Below are 10,267 nucleotides of genomic sequence, written 5' to 3'. Positions count from 1 at the left end.
TGGGCAGGAGTGGGACAGATCTGAGGGTCTCTGGGCCAGGGCCAAGACAGAGGGGGCCGTTCCCTCACTGTTTCCAGGATGGCTTCGCGGGCCACATGAAACCACTTCGCGGGCCGGATCCGGCCCCCGGGCCTTGTGTTTGACATGTCTGATATAAAGTAAGGCAGAATAAAGAAAAAAGAAATCAAATAAAGAACACAATGTGCAAGAATGTGGAAACCTATTCAAAGTGTTTGATGATAATGATTTAATCTGTCAGTAAAAGAGAGGTGTGAGAATTTAGACATTAAGCCTAAAACCTATTTTTCCTAAATCTACATACTGAATACAGATAGTCCTTGACTTACAATAGTTCATTTAGTGACTGTTCAAAGTTACAACAGCACTGAAAAAAGCGATGTATGACCTTTTTTCACATTTACAACCGTTGTAGCATCCCTATGGTCATGTGATTAACATTCAGAGGCTTGGCAAGTGACTCATATTTATGATTGTTGCAATGTCCTGGGGTCATGTGATCCCCTTTTATGACCTTCTGACAAGCAAAATTCATTGAGGAAGCCAGATTCACTTTACAACTGTGTTACCAACTTAACAATTGCAGTAATTCACTTAACAAATGTGGCAAGAAAGTTTTTTAAATGGGGCAAAAATTACTTAAATGTCTCACTTAGCAACAGAAATTTTGGGCTCAACTGTGGTCATAAGTTGAGGAATACACACACACACACACACACACACACAAATACACATGCACACTGACGCACAGAAAAAGAGGGAGGGGGGAAAGAGAAAGAGAGAAAGAGAAAATAATTTTGCATGGTGTATTAACTGTGCAGTTTTAAGAAACCCAATCATTTTTGCTAAACAAGTCTCTATTCTTTTCTTACCATTGTAAAGTCTCAGAAGTGTATTATGATACAAGATTGCCTGCACTCCTGTCCATCTGAACAAAGTTCACAGATTCTAATCGCTATTATAAATGCTACTGTGCATTGCTGGAAAAAAGATCTACTGCTTTGTGTAAAAAAAAAAAAGCTAAAACTCAATTTCCGGATAGCAACAACAAATAAAAAACCCCCAAGAAGAGGGCAGTGGGGGGAGTTAAATTATGGAACAGGGCAGGTGGTACTGTTTCTGGCTCAATCAACAAGTGTCCAAGATTGTTGAATTTTAAACCTCAAGCCTGGGAAAAACTGTTGACCCGCGTGAATTCTATCAGCCAGAGATTAGAAAGGCCACTGGCTGCTTATCACCTTTTCACAGTTCCTGCAAGCAAGGAAGTTCAGCCTACAAACAGAACAGGAACATTTCCAAAAACCTTTCACATACACCATGCTCAGAAATAACGCTGAATTAAAGCAAGACAAAAATGGGAATCATTGCACTCAGTCAAAGCGAGTTAATTTTTTCCCCAATATATTCCGTAGCATACAAAAGAGACCCTGCTAAATACCTCTGCAAAGTAACAATCTGTCACGTAACAAAGTCATTCAAAATAGATAATTTAGTGTATATACAGTATATTGATGTAATCTATAGTAGTATAGTCACTGATTGTAGATAGTAATTAATGAAATTAATGTCATTGCATATTAATAGTACGTATAATATATAAATAAATTTTATTAAATTACGTTTTCATTTATTGTATTATTAAGATATAGAACTCTTTTATCACTGGCAAACCGTGTGTCATTACACATACTGTACTTTCTGTATGTTATATAGATCTTATATCATGGAGTACACCAGATGGATACGTGCACACAAGCATTTGTGTATACATCTGATATACATATATGTTCTGTCCTAGACCACTTCCCCCGATCTTGCTGATAAGAAGGTCTCTGTGGTTCAGGATGAAACTCATCTTGATCCAGCTTCCCACACTTGCCAAACATATTCCACTGAGTTGCTTGAAATCAAAATGAATGTAGGAATGTACCTCTCTCTCAATTTTGTTCTCTTACAACTATGAATTTTTAGCTTCCTAGAGTTGTTTGGAGTTGGATGGCATAAAATAAAATAATAAGACAAAAGGCATTTGGAGGTACGCTGTTCCAGTTGGAGATAGGCTGGTCCTTGAAAGACCTCTTCTTCATGAGATTATCCAATACCATTTTAAAACCACACAATTTAGTGGCCATCAATTCCACCTTTGAGACAATATAAATCCCATGATCATTACTGTTATACTGGTGCAACAATAATTGCATATTCCTAGAAAATACCAAAAGATACAAAGTGTAAAAATATAGATTACAGCTTGATGTCAGCAAACAGAAATCCCTTTTTGTTGCCACCAAATGATCAACCAGGTTTTTATAATGCTAATCTAATATATTTTCATAAAACAAATCAACCTAAAATTCTCACTCAAGGGACGAATAAGCAGGCTCAAATTGTTTCATTTTGTGAAGACCTAACTTGCTGAAGAACCCTAAAATGTTGGGAAAGAAGAACAAAAGAGAAGTCAACAAGGCAAATTGACTTAATTACAGTGGCTATGAGCGCCCCATTGGAAGACTTATCCTACCTATGCTGAGGACAGTTTATTCTGAAAAAGATCTATTTAGTTGTGAAAAGTCAATACCAAATTAAAATGTTGCATAATCAATCAATCAATGAATCAAATAAACAGTAAAACAATAGAAGTTTCAATAACAATATATTTTTTAAAATGTCATGGGGGCTTCAAAAATCCAGGTAATCATTACATTCAACACTATCAGATTTATCGCTTTCATCTATTTATCATACAATTTTTTTTATCCCACATCTGATATCTTTACTCTTCATCTAACCTTTAGTTCCACCTATACCAGCATGAAATCTGCTGCCTCACCCTTGATCTCTCCTCCTATTGCTCCAAACTAAATCTGCACAACATGAAGTATGATCAGAATTGTTGGTAGGTGCATCATTTGAAGTAGGGGCATCATATAAAGAAATAAAAAAGAAAATGCAGGCTTTCTTCATGGAAGTTTTGCATCAAACTATCAATATTAGCAGACAGTTAATCACCAATAAATCAGTGGAAAGACAAATTAGAATATTCTGAAGCAGACTACCTACAGTGATGTCTTCCAGATATGCTGGATTACAATCCTCCTCATCCACAACCTGCTTATTTATTCAATGCTATTACATATTACTATTCAATGAGCTGTTGTTTTTCATGGAGTACCATGCAATACCCTTGCAGGACCCAGTAAGGGTTTCTCCAGCATTGCTATCCTGGTATATATTATCAAAATGACTAAAGTCTTTTGTGCTGCTTGCAATATGAATAAAAAGTTTCTTTTATAGATTGAACTCATGCTTAACCTAGACCCTTTTAAAATGAATTAAGTTATGAATCATAACTACCTTAAATCCATCTATTTCATGAGAGTATCTTTTACTATTGCATCTATGCTTAATAAAGAGATTCATGGTTAAAAGGAGAATAGATATATGCCTCTTTGGCCATAGCTAGAGCTTTAGACTACTTGTGGTCTTCTCTGGGGAAAAGACACCTGGGCATAGATAGGAGGGAGGGAGGTGAGGGAGATAAAATGCAAGATAGGGAAGGATTGCCTTGTGTGGTGTGAGTAGGCCCGTCTATGAACTGTTATTGTAGAAGCTCATCTGTGAATGAGCTCTTTGTATGATGGATACTGTAGGACTACCTCTGGATTGAGTGCATTGATTAGTTAGGAGCCTGAAAGAGGTTGACCTCTGAAGATAAATAATCTGCTTCTTCCCAGCTGGGACTGGTTGACTTGGCGACGAGGCTATGAGGGGGTGGAAAGCTGCACAAAGGACAAAGATCATTTCCTTTACCTGGGCTTGCTTGCTCACTTGCACTCAATTCTCACTCAGACATCATTCATGTTGACTCTGCACTCTTTATCTAATTGCACTCTTCTCTTAAAACTAAACTCATCTCATGAGGTTCCCACATAGCATCTAGTTTCTTGGAGTGCGTGTGAGTGTATTTGGGAAGAAGAGAACTATAAGCCCTCAGCGCACCCTGTATAATTTGCCACTCATGATGGTCCCTATTCTGTCACTTTAGTCTAAGGCCCAGCTCAAGTAATATTACTTAGTGACCCCATACTCAGTCATTCACAAGTAAGAAGCAGATGTTATGGAAAGCAGTAGGCTTATTATGATGGGAAAGTTCTGTCTGCAATGTGAGAACTATGTTGGCTTGTTTTGCTTGAACCTTGATGGTACTGCTAACAACTGATGGTAATGGACAAGACTGCAACAAGGGACAACTCATTCGTGTTAGTTCTCAAAATGAGTTCACTGGTATAGCAACAGACTCAGCAAGTGACAGAGTTGAAATAAAATTCGGGAAATGTGATTAAATGTTGATGAAAAAATAAATGACTAGAATTGGTATAATTTGTAACTAATTTTCATATAGCAGGTTATCTGTGGGATACTGTCAAATATTATTTGTTACATCAGCAGTTGTGTAGTGTTGCCAAATACTGATGCATGTCAGACCTGTTGAATATTAACTCCCTGCAATATCTTCAGATGCCATATATTGATTTTGATTATAAAATATTCACTGAATGTTGACATAGTCAGAGCATGTTTAGAGAATAATATTCTCACATTAAATTTTGTATATGCAAATTTCTAGAAGACTTGTTTGGAGCCAGTGAGAGGTGTAACACGAGAAATGTCTTGTTCAAGAACTCTTTATAAGTCTACCCAGAAGTCAACTTAATATCTTTGCACAGATATATGTACAATATAGCCAACAGTTTTCTCAGCTTTCTCAGCTCCAGCCCCATACTTGTACTGTGAGCATAACATCACTTTAATAGATATCAAGTTCTGTAGAATAGAGAAATGTCAGTTGGGTTCTTATACAGTGATTGCCAGCAATTCTGATGTTAAATCAGCCTTTTCTTATCCTGGCATTCTTCTTGTGTTGACACTACAGAATCAGGGGTGTCAAACTGCCAGGCCGCAAGCCAGATGCATCATGGTGAAACCACGCCCACCCCATTGCTGGCAATGGAAAAAAAGTCACGATACGTCGCAACACGTCATGTGACATTGCGAGTTTGACACCCCTGCTACAGATGGACCAAAAAGCAGGGACTTTGAGGAAGCAGATACAATTTGAAACACAACATTAAGCTAAGATCACCTATTATTTTATTTATTTATTTATTTTATTACATTTATATACCGCCCTTTCCCGAAGGACTCAGGGCGGTTTACAGGGTGATTAAAAAACAAAGATACAAAAGTTAAAAACAGATTAAAAAAATTATATTCGTCCCTGCATAAATAAAACCCCAGTTAAAATTAAGATTAAAGCTAAAATTAGAATTCTCAGCCTGGGCCAGAGAGCTCGAAGAGCCAGGTCTTCAGGTCCCGGCGGAATGAACGGAGGTTGGGGGCAGTCCTCAGCTCCACTGGCAGCTGGTTCCAAAGGGCAGACGCACCCACTGAGAAGGCCCTATCCCTGGGTATCGTCCGCCGGCAATCTCTTACCGGTGGCACCCTGAGAAGACCCTCCCTGTGGGAGCGCACTGGACGAAGGGAACTTGATGCCGGCAGCAGGTGTTCCCTCAGATATCCCGGACCCAAGCCATTTAGGGTTTTATAGGTCATCACCAGCACCTTGAATCTCATCCAGAGGGCAACCGGGAGCCAATGCAGCTCGCAGAGTAGAGGTGTTACATAGTATCGGGAAGTATTGGGAAACCCCCATCACAACTCGCGCGGCTGCATTCTGCACCAGCTGAAGCCTCCGAGTGGTCCTCAAGGGCAGCCCCATGTAGAGAGCGTTGCAGTAGTCTAAACGGGAGGTCACGAGCGCATGAGTGACTTAGGACATAGATGAGAGAGAGAGAGAGAATAGACACTCATATAGAGATAGAACAAATAAAAAACTGGGTGATAAAGTGGATACAAAACTTCAGAGATAAAGTCACAATACAAAAGTTAAAGTCATGGAAAAATTAAGAGAAAATTAGTACATTATGTTTTACAAATGGTATATAACTGTCAATATTTACCAAGATAGACAAATAATATAACAATAAATACTTGAGTGTCATAACAAAAGGAACATTTTATCACATGTGGTTATGTAAAAAAAATCCTCAGAAATATTGGAAAGAAATATGTCAAAATATTCAGAAAACTAATATAAAATTTGAACTGAAAGCAAAAATATTTTAGAGGCATGGTTCCAGAAAAAAATAAACAAAATATCATAATTAATTAAGACATAACCAAGAATAAATCTGGCAGAAATCTGGAAGACAGGAAGTAAAAGTATGATTCCTGTATGAAAGTCAAGAGTGGATCTTGGGGGAAAATGGATATGGGAAAAAATGGAGGAAAGAGAAAAGAAATAACTACTATCAGAAGGGAAAGCATGCGTCCTGTATGAAAAAGTGTTCAAATATTATCCCCCTACAGAATGAAATAAATTGGTCATAAGGAGAAGGCATGTGTAAGTTATGCTGAGAATTATTTTTGATTGCAGCAGGAAATAACACTGTGAAAAAGTAATGTTATAGAACACCACAGATAAGTGTGGTGTTATGAGAATGGAAAGTACGAAAAGCATGTTTTTTGGAAAGATAAATGAAAAGAGGCCATGTAAAAAGAAAATGCACGTAAGAAAATGATTGCTGCAAAAAAATTAGGGCGACCATGATATTTTATAACATGCATATAAAGTAATAGTCCCAATGAAGGTAGTCAAATACAGCAACAAATAGTTAAGATTAAAGAGGTGGCAAAATTGCCAAGCAATTTTGATGCGCATTGTTTTGGAAGCGGGTGAAGAAACTACTCATTTGAACAGTGATTTGAATGAAAAGTGAGAGAGATGAAACTTAGAGAGCTCCATGGGGATACATTAAAAAATTGAACTGAAATAAATCCACGGAAAAAATGGTATGAGACTGTTGAAAAAGGCTAACACTGCAAGTATAGATGACGTAACCAGAGAATGTTAAAATATGGATATGGTTTATTATGCAGTCGCTGTGCTTAATGTGTGTGGAGGCTGCATGCCTTTCTGACAATTGGAAAATGCTGGTATTGTTCACTTTATAAAGGGAAAAGCAGGAAGAATGAATGCAAACATTACGGGGTGGGGGAGTGGGATTAGTTTGCTAAGTGCTTGAAAGACGTTTGGCAGGATTCTGATCAAAAGGTAAAACAGATGATAATGAATAAAATGTGGGAAATACAATGTGGCTTCAAGCCAATTGTTTTAGGTCAGGTGTACAAATCAGATTTTTGCTCTTCAGAGGCTATGGGTATTCTTGATCACGCATGGTGGTCCCAAAAGTGCTTTTACAAACAGCCACTGGACTTTCTTGGTTTCTTTTTCTTTGAAAATGTTTCACTTCTCACCCAAGAAGCTTCTTCAGTTCCCTTGCTCTTCAGTGGATTACTGAGAAATGTAAAATGAGAAAAATGATAGTAATAGGCACCTTGGGTACAATCCCAAAACATTTGGAGCACCTCTTGAACACCGTTGTCACTGATAAAATTAGTCAATTACAAAAGCCAGCTTTACTTGTTACATCCTACAACTATTTCTTTAATACCATCAAACAACATCTGCCTATCCCAGGTCCTTGGAAAGATGGGTGGATAAAAATGCCAGTCTAAACACCTGGCTAACTCTGTGACCGTCCATAATAATAATGATCACATAGTGGGAGATGGGTGTTGAATAGATATCTTCTCCGAAAGACAGATTCCCTTCTCGGGGCAGGAATTTCTGGTCAGGTCTTTTATCTTCTCAGTAACATCCAAAAACCAGTGAACATTTGGTTTAATACTGATCCATTAAGCAATTGCTCTCCCAAGTCATTTAACAGCAGCCCTTATGAATAAATAAACAAAAGGGTAGTAAAGCAATTAGACTAAGAACAGTGAAAATCCATTCTGTTAGTACGATGAGATAGATAGTTACATCTAGATTATTGAAGAAATCCTTTTCTTTCCAGAGAGAGAGAGAGAATAGGATCAAAATCTCAGCACTCACCAATTTCTATATGTTAATTAATTGTTAATTATTCTATTCTCCTGTTGTCTTGGATACAGGAACAATTCTGATATTCCCATAACAGGAGTGCCTGAATTTTATGTTCATGGAATCTTACCAGACTAGCTGTACCATTTGATGAAGTGAGACAACCATCTCAGACGGCAATAGTGGTGGTAATGCAGCAAAGGTCTTGGTGGACATCCCCATGTTTCCCGCAAAGCTTGCTGATAGGTGGATAAAGTGATAAAGTAAGATTAAGCTGTCGTTCCAGTTAGGATCTGTGTGTATGGCTGCAGAAAGTTTATCTCAGCCAATAAATTAATTTGGCACAGATCTGTGACTGGAAAGCAAAAAAGGAGAAACTTCATCAAGAATGAATCCTTTTGGTCAACGGCTGCATTTCGTCTTCAAATGACATGCTGGAAGCTATGCTTCAAAATGGCCAGGTCTGGAAAATATAAACTAAAATTAACCTCATGTACGGGTAGACCTTCACTAACAAGCACAATTGAGGCCAACATTTCTGTTGCTAAGTGAGACAGCTGTTAAATGAGTTTTGCCCCATTTCACAACCTTTCCTGCCACAGTTGTTAAGTGAATCACTGCAGTTGTTAGGAGAGCAATGTGGTTGTTAAGTGAATTTGGCTTCTCCATTGACTTTGCTGGTCAGAAAAACCGGAAAAGGTGATCACAAAAGTCAGGGACACTGCAGCTGTGATAAATAGGAGGCAGTTGCCAAGAGTGTGGATTTTGATCACATGACCATGGGGATGCTGCAATGGTCATAAGTGTGAAAAACTGTCATAGGTCACCTTTTTCAGTGCCATTGTAACTTCAAACAGTCACTAAACAAACTGTTGTAAGTCGAGGACTACCTGTATAGTTAAATTAAACAGAGTAGTCGAGGACTACCTGTATAGTTAAATTAAACAGAGTAACAGAGTGAGCGCCTGTTACTTGTCCCAGCTTCTGCCAACCTAGCAGTTCGAAAGCACGTAAAAATGCAAGTAGAAAAATAGGGACCACTATGGTGGGAAGGTAACAGCGTTCCGTGCGCCTTTGGCGTCTAGTCATGCCGGCCACATGACCACGGAGACGTCCTCGGACAAGCGCTGGCTCTTCGGCTTTGAAACGGAGATGAGCACCGGCCCCTAGAGTCGGAAACGACTAGCACGCATGTGCGGGGGAACCTTTACCTTTACCTTTACCTTTACCTAATTCTCTTTATATATTTAACTATTCTTCTCTGTTCACTTCAATGTTACAGCTTGATGACAGTTTTCAAAAATTGGAGAGCCATACCAAAGAATTGGAATCTCAGTTTATCACTCATTCATATTTACAGAATTCTTGCCTTTGAAAAAAAGGCAATGGCAGATTTTATAATATAGAATGTATTATTTTCTCTCAGGACTTCTGTACCTCCTGGCAGATTGGATTATATTCTCAATCATTCACAGGTAGAAAAAGTTGTCAGTGTTGACTTTTTTTAAAAAAAAAGCCATGGTCCATGGTATTTTCCCACAATGTCATACACAGCAGCAAGACCACTATAGGGTTTACCATAAGGGTGCAGAAAGTGAAGCTCAAGCCTGCAACCTTCTAGCATCCATGTTTTGTACTCATTTCAACACTTAAAGTTCCCAAAACAAACTTTGGACTTGTCCGCCTTTAGAGTATATCTCTTAAAGCCTCGTAAAGACCTCAAGCTGACAGAGGCTGCACACACACCTGGCCTTCCAGAAGTCTGTGTACTCATTGCTGGAAATAGACCTCAAATCTTTCTTGCTGCCTTTACCCTCCAATCTCCAGGAAGTAATATGAGGTAAATGTCTGTGGAAATTCTCAGTCATCCAGGTTACAGTTATCCCAAAGGTGCTTTTCCACGAGGCAACTGGACTTTCTTGTCTTTCTTTGAAGACATTTCGCTTCTCATCCAAGAAGCTTCTTCAGCTCAGAGCTGGAGAAGCTTTTTGGATGAGAAGCGAAACGTCTTCAAAGAAAAACAAGGAAGTCCAATTGCCTCATGAAAAAGCACCTTTGGGATAATATGAGGTAATAATGTGCCCAGGTTCTTGCATCACATTGTAGGAGCTTCTGGATAGAATTAACACTCTTTAGCACTTATTTAGATTCAATTTGATCCAAATAGAGATTGAAAATGATTCTGAGACTGATCTGATTATTTATTTCAATAGGGCTTCTTATCTCACTAATGCTAACAAACGT

The sequence above is a fragment of the Vipera berus genome (genome assembly GCF_964194415.1).
Source record: "Vipera berus genome assembly, chromosome: 4".
NCBI lineage: Eukaryota > Metazoa > Chordata > Lepidosauria > Squamata > Viperidae > Vipera > Vipera berus.
This window is presented reverse-complemented; position numbering follows the sequence as displayed.